Genomic DNA, 15,275 nt, shown 5'->3' with positions numbered 1-15,275 from the left:
TGATACTCCATCCCACTAGAGACCAAAAGCAAGCAGGAGTAGCTATTTTATATTCAGATACAATAGATTTCAACCCAAAGCTGATCAGAAAAAACAAAATGGCCACTATATACTGGTAAGGGGAATAATTCAACAGGAAGAGATACCAGTTGTAAATATATATAAAAAAGTGTTCATACCTACCTTCCAAAGTAAAAACTATTGGACATAAAAGGACAAACACCAACACAAAAATAGCAGGGAACAATCACTGTCACAAATAGACAACCAATCAGACAAATAAAAAAATAAATAAATAAACAAAGATATTCCTTGTTAAACCACACCATTGAACCAATAGACTCAACAGGTACCTACAGGAGCTTTTTTTGAATGTTTGCCCAAGTTTTTTTAGCAGCACAGAAAGTTTATCCAAAATCAATCATATCTTCGAAGGCCACAAGCAACCTTAAATAAATAAAAAAAATTGAAATGACCCATTGGGAATTTTAGGAAAATGGAACCAGAAACCAATAGGGGATGAATCTATGTGAACACATGGAGATTAAACAGTACATTGCTGAATAATCCATGGGTAGCAGAGGAAAGCAGGGAAGAACTTGAAGAGTTCCTAGGATCAAATGGCAATAGAAGAGCCACCTAACTAAACCTGTGGCCCACAATGAAAGGAATTCTAAGAGGAGTTTATAGTTGTGAATGCACAGAGTACAATAAAGTGGTCCTGTCTTAGTTATTTTTCTCACTGCAGAAACAAAATAACTGACACCCAAAGTTAAAGGAAGAAAGTTTTGTTTAGCTCACAGTATGTAGAGGTTTCAGTCCATAATCACCGTGCCCAAGGCAGGGTGGCATGGAAGAGAGGCATCATAGGCCAGCAGAAGGTAGCAAAACAACACGGGAAGAGCACAGCTCTTTCCATCCCTTACATCTTATCCAGGCTACTTAGGGTGGGCAGCACTCACACCCTTATTCCTGGTGCCTTTGATTCAAGCATTGCACCATGAATCAATTCCAGCTTCACACACTCTGGATCCAGCCACCTCTGAAAATCCCCACCTATGACTGCATGAGATTTTAGGAGGAAATCTAAGTACAATCCATTAAATATCCCAAATAAATCACTAATTATACACATCCAGGTCCTAGAAAATAGGAACTACCCAAATCTGAAACTAGTAAAGGGAAAGAAATTATAAAGAGCAGAGTTGAAATTAATGAAATTGAGAGCAAAATCAATATAAAGGATCAATGATTCAGACATATATCTTTGAAAAGATAAATGAGATTGAAAACACTCAGCCAAACTTACCAGAGGAAAGAAAGCAAAGACCCACATCAATGTAAATAAAAATGAAAAAAATCACAATGAATGCTGACAAAATCCAGAGGATTGTAAGAAACTATTTTAAAAACTGACATTCCAATCAGCTGAAGAGTGTAGAAGAAATAGACAAATTCATAGCTACATATGAATTACAGAAGGTGAACCAAGAAGATGTAAAAACACTGAACACACCAATAACAGACAATGCAATAGAGGCAGTAATAAAAATCCTACCAACTAAGAAAAACCTAGGACTTAATGAAGTCACAATAGAATTCTATCAGAACTTCAGGGAGGATCTGACGATATTTTTTTGTATGGCCTCAAACTCTCACATGAAATTTTAAAGAAGGATCACTGCCAAACATATTCCTGGAACCTAGCATTACTTTGACACCAAAGCCATAGAAAGACTTAAAAGAAAAAGGAAGCTATAGGCACATTTCCTTAATGAACATAAATGCAAAAATCTTCAATGAGATATATTTTGACATTGCTCAGAAAATCATTAAAAAGATGATTCATCATGGCCAAATTAGCTTTATCCTAAGTATGTAAGGATGGTTCAACATATGTCAGTAAATAAACATAAGACATCACATAAACAGAAACACATTAAAAAACCATACAGTAATTCCAATTGATGCTGAGAAAGCCTTTGAAAAAAATCCAACATCTATATATGACAAAAACCCTGACAAAGATATATATAGAAGGACATTACCTCAAAGTGATAAAAGCCATTAATAACAAAACTCTTGCCAACATCACAAAATGGGGGAAATTGAAAGTATTTCCTCTGAAATCAGGCATAAAACAAAGGTGCCCACCTTAACCACTCTTGTCCAACATAGTACTCAAAATTTAAGGTAGAGGACTTAGGCAAGAGAAATAAATAAAAGGGATATATATGTGGAAGATGTCAAACTATCCTTATTCAAAGATGACTGATTTTTTTTTATATAGAAGACCCCAAAAACTCCACTAGAAAACTCTTAGAACTACTAAAATATTCAGCAAAGTAGCAGGATACAAAATCAATACACAAAAATCAATAGCATTCCTGTACACTAAAAATGAACCCAGCAAGAAAAAAAAATCAGGAAAATAATTCCGTTCATAGTAGTTTTTAAAAAATGCAATATGGTACCTGGAAATTAACCTAACCATGGCAGTGAAATGCCTCCATAATGAAAATTACAATACTCTACAAAAAGATACTGAAAAGGTCACTAGAAAATGGAAACACATCTCTGTTCCTGGATAGCCAAAGACAATTTTGTCAAAATGACAATATTATTTAAAACATGACACAGAATTTAATGCAATCATAATCAAAATACCAACAGAATTCTTCACATTACTTCCAAAAAAATCAATCTTTGAGTGTATGTGGAACCAAAAGAGACCCAGAATATCCAAATAATTACAAGCAACAAGATCAAAGCAGAAGACACCATAATCCCAGATTTCAATTATAATATATGGCAACTATGACAAGAACAGCATGGTACCAGTACAAAAATAGAAATGTACATTAATTGAATGAAACTGAGAATGCAAAACAACCCCAGGCAACTTCAGGCATCTCACCTTTGACAGAAATGCCAAATATATATATATATTTATACATATATAAAAATATCACCTTTTAAAGAATTGGTGCCAGGAAGACAGGTTTCCATGTGTGGAATTAAGAACATGAACCTATGTTTCTCAACTTGCATGAAAATAAACTCAAAGTGGACCAAAGGCCCAGATATAAAAGCAGAAACACTGAATCTGAATTTGCTGGAAGACAAAATAGGTAAAACTTTCGCATAGGCAAGAACTTTATGAACAGGACCCCAAATGCACAAGAACTAACACTAACAATCATCAACTGTGATTTTATCAAATTTAAAACCTTTTCTCACAGCAAAGGAAACAACAAAGCCAAGAGACAACCTACAGAACAGAAGAAAAAAAAAAGAAAGAAAAGAAAAAAAAATGCCAGCTGCTGCTTGGACAAAGGACCAGTATCTATAATACATAAAGAATTTTAAAGTTAGAACTCCTAAAATAAAGACCCAATCAAAAAATGAACAATTAAAATGGACACTTCTTAGAAGAAGATGCACAAATCCCAATAGGTACAAGAAAACACATTTAGCATATTTTAGCATATTTACCATTAGAGAAATGCAAATCAGAAGAACATGGAGATTCCATTGTACTCTAGAAAGAATAGCTCTTTGAAAAAACAAGAAATGCTGAGGTGTTGTAACTGAAAAAGAACCTTCTACATCATTGATCAGAATGTAAAAGACCAGTACGACTCCTACATAGTGAGTTCCAGGTCATTCTCAACTACATAGTGAGACCCTGTCTCAAAAAACCAAAAAATAAAAATTAAAAAAAGGTTAAGGTGAAATATGTGTATGTATGAGTACCCCGAGACGAAGGTAATTATTTTGTTTTGCAAACATATTAATAAAGCATCTAAAAATTTTTCCAGAAAGTAAATGTTAAAAAAAAGAAAAAAATATGGTATGCTTAACTATAAAAAATGATGACAATAAAAGATACACTGTCAATAATACTTCTCAAAACACTTCTCTTCACTCCAAATACACTTATCTCACCATTACTGCCACTTCCTGGATTCCTGGAGCAGTTCTGGAAGTCCACCTTTGTGTCTTTAGCTGGGCTGTCATAGTCGTTTTGATGTCCTGAACCGATTCAAAGCTTTTACCGTTCGTGGTCATTTTAAGTTCCTGGAAGTGCCGGACCCAGTGAGTAACGTGAATGAGGACACGCTATATTTTTACAAACCTGCCTTTACACTGGATGCCACTCAGCAGGAACATTCACCAAATTTTGTGTCACAGCTTCTAAAGATCCTCATGAATAAGGACTTCCGGAGCTGTTTCAGAAATGGCAAGAATGATGGGACAGCCATGTCTGAAGTGAACGGAGTATTGTGGAGGGGATTAATGACACTGTGGTGTTTACTGTGTTATATTTTTAATTTAGAAGTTCACCTTATGTGTTTTTTGATCACCTCTTGAATACAGTCTGGTGCCTGAGGTAGTTAGCTTTCCATTGCTATGAGAAAATACCTCAAAAAAATCAGCTTAAAAGGGAAACATTTATTGTCGCTCACAATTTCAGAGGTTCTGGCCCATGTTCAGCTGGTTCCACTGCTTTTAGATCTGTGGGGAGGCAGAAAATCCTTGCAGGGAGCACATGATGGAGTGAAACGGCTCACGTCATGGCAGCCAGGAAGCAAAAAGAGCTCACTTTTATAGCAAAGCCCTTCTCCAAAAACCTACAAAGCTATGAATCTATAAATGGGTTAATTGATCACACTGATCACATTGGCTCTCCTCATGACCCAGTCACTTCACCAGAGCCCTAGCTGTCAACACTGCTGCATTGAGAACAATGCCTTCAACACATGAGCTTTGGGGACATTTATGTCCAAATCACTGCAGTGGCATTTGTGATTGTGGGGGCACTGGCCTGGGTATGTATAAGATGGATACGCAGAGATAAGGGACATTTGAAGACACAATCCAGATTCTCTGGAATACGTGGTTGAAGATTAAAGGATACCCTACAGGACAACAGCCCAAGTAGGATAAAAATTCATTGCCTTAAGGAATGTATGCTCTGGCCCTTGTCCTCCCCATACTCCAATAGATTACTTAGACTAGCTCAGAGCCAGTCACACAGCAGACCTGTGTTTCTCTGTCCTTCCCCTGTCCCCTAGGAATCGCTTCACAGACTCCTTTCTTTTGTCTTTTATGCTTGTTTTCTGGTTCTATCAATAAAAAGCCACAGGAGTTTCAGTGTGGGGCTGCTTTCCTAAGATTCCGTCACACAGGGGGTATCAGAAAAGCAGTCCCTCTGAGCACCTTGGAGGTAAAACTGCACATTGACACTGAGTAATCTCTTATCCTTTGCACCAACTTGATTGAGAACCATGACATGTGACATTCACAGTGTTGGGCAACCATTACTTCCACTTGGTCTCAAAATAGTTTCATCACCCCCATAATGGATTCCACATGCTTAGGCAACCATTTCCAGACCCTCTGCACCTGTCCCCTGACAACCACTAATCTGCTTTCTTTTTCATGGATTTATCCATTCTAGATATTTCACATAACTTAAAATTTTACAACACGTGGCTTTCTTTGCTCTGGCTTTTTTTTGCTTAGCACACTTTTGAGGTGCATCTATTTTGCAGCATGTATTAGCACTTGATCCATTTGCATAGCCAAATAATATGCCTTTATACATCGCATTTTGCTTACCCTTTTATACACTGGTGGGCATAGGGTCATTTATAGTTTCTGGACAGATGTTTGTTTGAGTATCTCTTTTTCAGTTCTTCTCAGTTGCTATGCCATTTTACATATCTGCCAACAATGCATGCAGGTTCCTGTTTCTCCACATCCTCGTCAACACTTGTTATTTTCCACTTTGTTTTTAATAGCTTTCCTATGAAGTATGAAAGTAGCAAAAATATTTGCATTTCTCTTATAAGTAAACATATTTTTCATGTATTTATTGGCCACTGGTATTCTATTTGGAGAATGTCTTTGATATCTATTATTTATTTTAAAATTTTAATGGACTTTCTGTTGAATTGAGCACCTTATATATTAGGGTTACTAAACAGACATGTGAATGTTGCAAATGTTTTCTCCCATTCTACAGATCTTTGTTTTTACATTTTGAAGTTTAATTTACCTTTGTGTTTGTTTTTTGTGCTTTTCTGTCTTTAATTCTTTTCTTCTCCATTGTGTTTCTCTTATCTTCCACGGCTTCAATCATACATGTTAGATTTTTTAGAATGTCGCACAGGTTCTGGAAGTTCTCTTTTCTTCAGAATTACTCCTTTATTACTCCATTTGTTTTTTAAGCCCAACCAGTGAACTTTTTATTTTCTTTTCCTTAACATCACCACAACAGCTGTGAAATCTATGTGTTCTAATTCTAGTTGAGTCTTAGTAGAATGTTTATTCTCTTGAAGATGAGACACATTTTCTTAGTCCTTCAAATGTTAATATTTCATCATATTCTAGAAGATAGTATATTCTTTTATATTTCAGAGTATTTTTTGTTTTAGCAAACAGTTAACCTGTTTAAATTCACTAGAAAAACTATCTTTTACTGGATAAAAATTTAATTTTGTACATTTATGTGGATTCCATACTTAGCCAGATATTTAGGCAGAATTTATTTATAAAAGTTGAAGCTTGTTTTCTCTTGTTCTTTATTTTTCATTTTCCTGGATCCTTTTTGCTTTCCAACAGCTGTGATTTCTTTGAACTCTCTCCAGTGGAATTTCTCCAGAAATTCAATTTTTTATTAGAGTTTTAGTCTTCAGCTCCTTCCAGGCTAACAGCTGCAAATATGGACTCTTTGTCTCATTCTGTTTTTTACTTGCAAGTTTTGACTGTTCCTCAGAGTTTGTCTGCTCTTGTGAAAACTCTAGGATATTTTTGCAGTTTTTGCGGAGTTTGAAGTTGTTATCCAGAGATGGCTAAGCTCTGTTGGGTTCCTTCCACCGTACCAAAAAAAGAATCACCTCGTAGCTTTTTGAAAATTTTTCTCTCACGATTCTTACATTCAATTATAGATGTGTATGCGTTGTCCTTTCTTGCTGTTAGAATTTGCTCTACTTGAGCGCAAAGGCTGTTTTACTTCACTCATTCTTTGTAGCATTTAAGGAGCTCATTTTGTAACTCATACACCTTCTTTTAAGTAGTTTATCCAACACAGAGACCCATCTTTACCTGGTTAGAGGATTTGGTCTCTTGGAGAGTTTATGTCCTTATGTTACTGAAATCCAACTGGCTTGTATAAGCCAGAAAATTCCAGGAGACTCCTTTGCTAACATGTAGAAAAAGACTTCATAAAATGAAAGCCTATGAAGACACGAAGACCTAAAAGAAGGAGAGAGAAAAGGAGAAAGAAGAGAAGATCCTAGAATTCTCAAGAATTAACTGTGAAATTCACTTCTGTTCCCAGCCAGTCGTATCCCTTTGGCTTCCAAGTCATGAGAAGCATCAATATCCATGAGAAAAGAATTTTCATTAATTTTTGGATGCTGACAATAGCTATTACACAAAATCCTCCATACGTGGAACAGTAAGTACACATTTAAGAGATAATAAATGCTTAGACAATAAACAGATGGGTGATGAAGTTAAATAAATGCCATCGTAGCAGGGTGAAGCCCAGGAAGCAGCAGAGTGGCCTCCAAGATTATCAAACAAGTTGTTGATAGGAAGGTCAAACCGGCTTAATTCATCCACCCGTATCATGGAATCTGCATCCAAGGCACCCTTTTTATCTCTGCAAATGGCTGGGCTGCAGTAAAATAGACACTCCAATGTCTGGGTAGCCTCGTTGTAAATATCCGCACCTTCAATAATAAGGACAAAGTGGTGACATGGGTGTTAGTTTATTTTTTTTTATTGCTCTTTCCTAAGTGTTCCATTTAGAAAAGGAAGCAATTTGGCAGCCCTTAATGACCCTCTTTCCCATGTCTCCACCTTGGCATGCTCTGTCAGACCTGTGAAAAGATGGTTGTTGCTGGCGGATGTGTTGTTTACAGCCTGCAAAGCCTCACTTGCAGGCTCTGCCTCCAGTCACATTTGCAACCCAGGGAGCTCCAAAGCCAGCTGAGTTGGGGAAGTTCTTTCTTACGTCTTGCCAAGAATTCAATCTGCTTCTAGTTCCTGCAAACTAACAAAAGCTGTTGCTGTGTTATCACTCTAAAAGATGAAGCCTCATAGTCATATGCAGGCTTCCCCTTATAAGGTAAAATGTCACCCGCTGATAGACCAAGCACTTAGAAAACCACATCTGAGCGTTTGGCATATTTGTTGGCAGCCTGCTTCAGTTTTCAGTACACGATGAGTACCTAAGTGGTGATGCCTAACCTAGTCTACATGCTCCCAATGATGACAGAAATTGGTTTTTGAGAAATTTCAACAGCTTTAATAAATGAAAGACTAAATTCCAATAATAGAAACAATAGAAACACAATGATAAGAGGAAATGTGGGTGGGGAATTGCAACAATGATCCTATGGTTATGTATTTCTAATACACAAAGAATAAAAATTGTAAGAACAATTCAGCAAAGATCTTAGAAGAAGACGAAAGGGTGAGAAGATGTGAATTCTAAGGGAAAAGAAGTAAATAAAAATCAGATGACAAATGTTCAACTTAATAAATAATATAAACTGGGGGATACAATTTCCTTCATCACCGCAATACCGAGGACATGAAAAGTGTTACTAAAGAGAGTAGGTGAGACAGATATGATTTTTATCTGTAGGTGAACATGCACACTCAGACTGTATCCAGGGGAAAATAGCAAAACACAAAAATGTTTTTTATTTATGTATGCATGTGTTCCAGAATAGAATTTCAAGTTAACTAAAAGGATGCACAAATATAGCAAGAAGAGTGTAAGAAAAGAGAACAATATTGGACGTAACAAAAAGCTGAAAAATAAGTTTGAAATGAATATGCTAAAGAACCTCACTAAACTTCCTAAGGCACCTGAATCAGTGAAACAAGGAACAAGACTGAGAGAAAGCACTGTCTCCCCCTGCCACTAAGTGTATTGGTACATTTAAAGCAAACATTACACTTACATTCATCACTGGGATCTTGTACTTTTACATGATGTATCTTGGGTCTTATTTTTCCCCATACCCCTGCCCTCCCTTCACCCCCTTTCACCCGTCCCTATTTACAAAGACTTTGTTTTCATTTTTCCCTTTCTTTCACACTGTTTCAAACATTTTCCCTTATTTCCTTTACCCTTCCCTTCCAACTTCCCCTTTAGCCATTTTCTTCCTATTTCACACTATCAATTACACCATTTGAACCTTATTTACACTTTTTAGTTTTTCACACAAGAGAAACTCTTTGGTATTTACTCAAGTGTGTCCTATTTATTTCACTTAAGTGTGTAGCCTCAAAGTGCATCCATTTAGCTATAAGTGTCTCTAGTTTCTCATTCTTTATGGCTGAGTGGTACTCCATTTTATAGAAAAACCACATCTTCTTTATCCAGTCTCCAGTTGATGGGCATTTGGGTTGTTTCCAGGTTTTAGAGAGCATTTTCTTTTACAGTTCACTGCAGTCTTTTCTTTACATGTTGCACAGGTTCCTCCATACAACCAATGGAGGTCACCCTCATGGCCTTTCAGTTATTCAGTCTGTTTCCCAGAGATGCGCAGAATACCTCCTGGAGCACTTCTTCTCTCGCTCTGTTGCGATGTGAAGACCATCTGTGTCCGCACAGAGGGAGTGGCATCCCCCTGTGTTGGACTCATGGAGGACCTGTTGTCGCTGAAGTACCTGGGTTGTGAACGGTCAAGGGTTAGTGCATTGTCTCTTGATTTTAACCCTACAGTTCTCTACCCTTTTCTGATGCTACAGTTAAACTCCATAAACCACATTTCTCCTCTGGTGGCTGACCTTCCTCAGAAGGAGCTCATAGGGATGCTGGGGAAGACGAAAGGAGGGAGGAGGAAGCAGCACCTTTGTTTCTGTTTTGCTTCCCCTTCCCACCACACACGGCAGTGCGGTGATGGTTGTTTAGTTAGTTCCAGTTTGTATCGACAGCTTGCTGCCGTAGTGCAATTCTCCCTCCACTTGAACCAGCTACATGGCCCCGGCCTAGGATGCAAAAGCAAGCTTGAACCAGCTGCACCCTTCCCTCACAAGTGTGAGACCCAACTCCCCGTGGCCTTCTCCAACCCATAAGTTTTCATAATTCCCAACCTCTTCCCTTCTCTCCTCTTTGTAGCCCTAAAAGTAAAGTCACTCCCTTTCAAAAGCTCAATTTTACCTCGTTATCTTGATACCTTGAATTAAATTCCTTCTGTAAAAGAACTCTGTTGATTGAACCTGGATGAACACAACAGGGGTCACATTACCTACACCATACAATTGTGTGTTATCCTCTCTAACTCTCCAAATGAGTCTACATATAATTATATGTGCTTGATATGTTACATATATAAACATATATGTTATGTAATGTACTCAGCACTGTATGGTACACAGTAAATGCTCTATAAGTATTAGCTACTTTATTAACAGCAGCATAGTAACATTAATAGTCCTGCCCTAAGGAGTGGCATTCTCATGTAGACAATTTCTGGCTGAATTCAGCTGAACAGAGTGCATCTTAACCCTAAACTTCAAGTCTCCAAAAAAGTGAAATACATATGTGGAGGAGGTGGGACAGTTTGCCTACATTTTCTGAAATATCAAAGTACTTGAACAGAAAATACTGAACAGAAATATCGTATGTAATCATTCTTGTTTGAAAATGATGGAATATAGCAGTTTAGAATCCTGATATTCCAAGAGGCATATCAAGTAAGGAGGGAAAATTACTATGCTCTGACCTCTGCTATGTGACAACTAATATTCGGTGTTATCCCCAGTACCCTTACCAACACTCTAGTGAGTTGTACGTTGCTACTCTCGTTAACAGAGACGAGTCAACAAAGATTCAGAGTGGTTAGTTGGTTTGGAGTTAAACCAACTCTGTTAGCAGAGCCAGAGCTGGGATATGAAATGAGATTTGTATCTCTGAGAAATAGACCTCATTAGAGAGGAAACAACGGGGTGACTAATATGTGTCTGGGAGACTACGACGAATCTATGGGCTGCAGAGTTCAAGTCCACACAGTGTTACAGACTTTATGATCCAGTGCGAAGCAGATTCCAGGCAGGCAGACCTAGGAAGAAACTTTCAGAGCCACACAACAAGGCTTTGCCAAGATCAGACTTAAAACTTGACAGTGAGCTCTGGACAGTACCCTGTGCTCAGAGCTCTGATAGTGGACTTAACACCAATGATACTCACTGAAAAGGGTAAACCTAACTCCTGGCATGATATCTTTCAGCTTATATGAATTGTGAACTCTGTGGGATTTTAAAAATCATCTCCATCTACTAGAAGATGAAACTAAGGATGTTTGTAGCAAGTAGAAATGTAATGAATTCTTCACAAAAAAAGAAAAGACTACACTTACAAGCATGCGATGATATTAGGAGAAGAGATGTGCAAAGAGGGTTTGAGAGCTGATTATCCTTTGTGTGCAAGAGAAAATGATCTGCGTCTTAAAAAAAGGCTTACCCAGAAAGATTTCTATCAATCTTACTGAAGTACAGAAATTCTGGGTGGGAAAATGTCACATGAGGATGTGCTAGATCATGTTCATGCTCTTTCCATTTTCACGCAAGCATACCGACGCTACCTGTGAGGAAATATTCCTAGGTAGAGATGGATTGGAGCCCAGCAATACAAGTGCTACCTATTCCCAGAGAGGGTAAAATCACCATTTTTGTCCATTTTTATGTGCTTATTCTTTCTTCAACTCCATTAAGCACTTTATTAGTCATTGCTAGGATATACTGTGGTAACAAATAAACTCACAGTTACAGAAGCTAAAGACCACAAAGGTCTTATTTTTTGCTTGAAGTGTTACCAGGAACAGCTGATTCTCCAGGCTGATGTCCCCATGAGGATTCAGTTTTCAAAGCATCATCATGCCCAGACTTTCCTCTACAATCACCACGCAGGGGCACTCAGATGAGACAGTCCCCCAGCCAGCAATGAAGCATCAGCCCTGAAATTGTCCAACGTTATTTACACTCAGGTGATCTTGGCTGTGACACAGAGTTCCTCCTGCTCTGAAGGGGACCAAAGGGCAGGCACTTTGTGCCTAGAAGTAGAAAACTAAATACTGGTAACAGGGTGAATAATTAAGAAATGTGGTACTTACACCCCATGGAATATTGCTCTGTCATCAACAAGGATAAACTTCAGACACTGGTAGGAAAATGGATGTGGGTTGAGACCGTACTGCTTAAGTGAAATGCATCAGACACTGAAGCTTAAATATTGCACTTTTCTCTCACATGAGAAACCCAAAGTATAAACATATGAAAGAGCAAACTAAGCGAGCACAGGAAACTGAGATAGATCTTTTGCAAATGAGAAAGAGACCAAGAGATGAAGGGAGGAAGAAGGGAACAGAGGGAAGGGGGTGCAAAAAGAATTAAGATGAGTTATGTCCAGGAACCAGCTCCCTACTGTGAATGCAATCATTACGTGCTGAAAGCATGGACTAATAAAAGTCAAAATTTTTAAATACCGAAAGTTGGCAATGCCATTCCAGAGCACACTACAGGTATCTCCTTATTCACAAGTACCGTGGAAAGAGCTCTGGGAGAATATTTTTTGTGAGAAACTAACCAGTCCCTCAACTGAATATTAAAACATTGATCCCTGTAGTGAAAAATATACTAAATATTTTCTGTTGCCAAAGGAAAATCAGAAGTTAGGCTGCATAGTCAGATTACTGGGGTTTGAATTATCACTCTATCACTTAACCACTATAAAACTTTCAGGAAATTACTGAAATTTTCTATTCTTCATTTTCCTACATTTAAAATGGAGATGATATTAATTAAAGGCTGTCAAGTATGAAGAACCTCGGGATTCATTTATATAAGACATGTAAAGAGATCAAAATAACACCCAGAGCATGCTCGCCAGTCAATTAATGCTAATTTCTATCAGCTGCTTGCGCCCTTTGACACATCCGTCTTCATTTGGGATATGGTGATAACAGCCACACTATGAATTCCCTTGTGCCACGAAAAGCTGAGTTCACTGACATCCTCCTGAACCGGGAGCTGGTTAAGTCATCTCAAAGCTGCCAAAGCCAAAGCAATCATCTCAAGGCTAGAAATGAACACAGGTGGTTTGCAGGAGAAAAGTCATCGTGCAGGTAACAAACATGGTGCAATTCCCCACCAGGGAAAGGGTTCGTTGTGGATCGGGCCTCTACTCAAGCACGCGCGCACGCGTGTGCACACACACACACACACACACACACATACAAACACACACACCCACGACCTCTCTGCCCTTCGTTACTCAAGCACGCGCGCACGCGTGTGCACACACACACACACACACACACATACACACACACACACACACGATCTCTGTCTGCCTTTCCCTCTCTCCCTTCCTCATTTCCTCTTCCCAAAGGCTAGAAAGACTATCTTTCCCAGGCCTTGTCTCTGAACGCTTTTCTAGACCTTCTGTGACCTCAAATGAGGGAAAAGCACCAAAAACGACTGAAAGGAGTTGCATGTAGAACTCGGGCAGTATCTTTTCTTTTTTGTTATTGTTTCGAGCAGATGGGGACTTGCTCCATTCTTGCAGTGTTAAACGCGGAGCCAGCAGTAATCGACTGACTGGATTTGTGATCACCTGTTTCGTTCACCTTATTTCCATTTTGAATACAAAGAGCTGAGTCATCACAAAGACCAAAACCTCTGCCTGAATTTCTTTTGATTATGTAATTTCACAGCCACTAGGAAATAACATGGTTCAGAACAGAATGGCATAATGAAGACGAGAGTTGTGGAGATTTAGAAGAGTATTTAAAAGGAATTATGAAGTAGAAAAGGGCAAAGGCTGATTAATCATTCTAAATGTGTTTTCCTTTTATGAGAGAAAAAGCAGCATTGATTGAATTTCTAATACGTTTCAGGCGCTATGCTGTGGGGCGCACAAATATTCTTTCTTTCGTGTTATCAAGTGAGGATCTTAGTTGACAAACGAGGAATAGAAGCTGACAGTGGCTTAATTACTTACCTGAGATTAATCAGGTTCTACACAGCGGAGGCAGAACTTAGTCGATTAAACAGGCTATTAATTCAGAAAAACTATATTTGATAATAAAGCTACATTACTTCAGAAAAATTGGTTGCTTCTTGGTATATATCGTAATAGCACTTGACATTTAGAAAACAAAGTAGAACAGAAAATTTCTTTTACGCTGACATTTAAATTAGCCAGAAATATATCACTAGGTAATAAGAAGTCTGGAAAATATGTCTTAAATGTCACTTCGTGATGTAAGATGCATAAACAGTTCCAGAACCCCAAATCCTGACGGGACTGGAAAGGTGTGGCAAGGGGATGGGGTCACTGTCAAAGTTGTTCCCCACCGATGCTTAAAAAACTGCATTGAATTGAAATTTTTTTCTTTTTTTCCCCCTCCCAGTACTGGAGATAAAACCAAGGGCTTTTTCACTAAACTACTATATTCTCAACACTTCTTTATTTTTTACTTCGAGACAAGATCTCACTAAATTGCCCAGTCTAGGCTCAAATTTATAATTCTCCTGCCTCAGCCTTCCAAAGGATTCGGACTACATGTGTGTGTCACCACGCCCAGTGACAGTTTCAAAACTACTGTCTTCCACTGTCTTTTCCTTTTTTTCAGTTTCCATTTTTTATTAGTACATTTTTCAATAGTTAATAATAACACTTCCTATGGGGAGTTGGTGCAAAAACACAGCACCTCTTTATCCCTTTGTTCACCCTCTTTCCCCTCCTTTCCTCCTCGGCTCCATTTCTTGCTTCCCTTCCCTTTTGCAAAGATCTCTCTCCTTTTTTCCTATTATCTTTTATTTTGCTCTTTGGTTATATTTTGGATTTCTCATCTAAGAGAAATCACGTATTATTTAAGTTTCTGCGCCTGGTTTCACTTAATATTATGATCTCATGGTGCATCCAGTTTTCCTACAAGTGACTCAAGTTCATCCTTCTTTAGGGCACAGTAGTCCGTTGTGTACAAATGCCACATTTTGTTTATCCGTTCATCTGTTAATGGGCATATAAACCCCTTACAGGACCTAGCTAGTATGCACTGTAACATGATGTCACTCTACCTCTTGAATCTTTTCACTTCTATATCCACTAGCTAAACATGTCCCTTTAAGCAAAAATTAAATATCCATTCCAGGGCCGGGAATTTAGCTCAGTGCCTGCCTTGAAAGCACAAACACCAGAGTTCGATCCCTTGTACCAAAAAAAAAAAAAAAAAAAAACA

The sequence above is a fragment of the Fukomys damarensis genome, unplaced genomic scaffold, assembly GCF_012274545.1.
Source record: "Fukomys damarensis isolate Sample0158 unplaced genomic scaffold, DMR_v1.0_HiC HiC_scaffold_5, whole genome shotgun sequence".
Lineage (NCBI taxonomy): Eukaryota > Metazoa > Chordata > Mammalia > Rodentia > Bathyergidae > Fukomys > Fukomys damarensis.
This window is presented reverse-complemented; position numbering follows the sequence as displayed.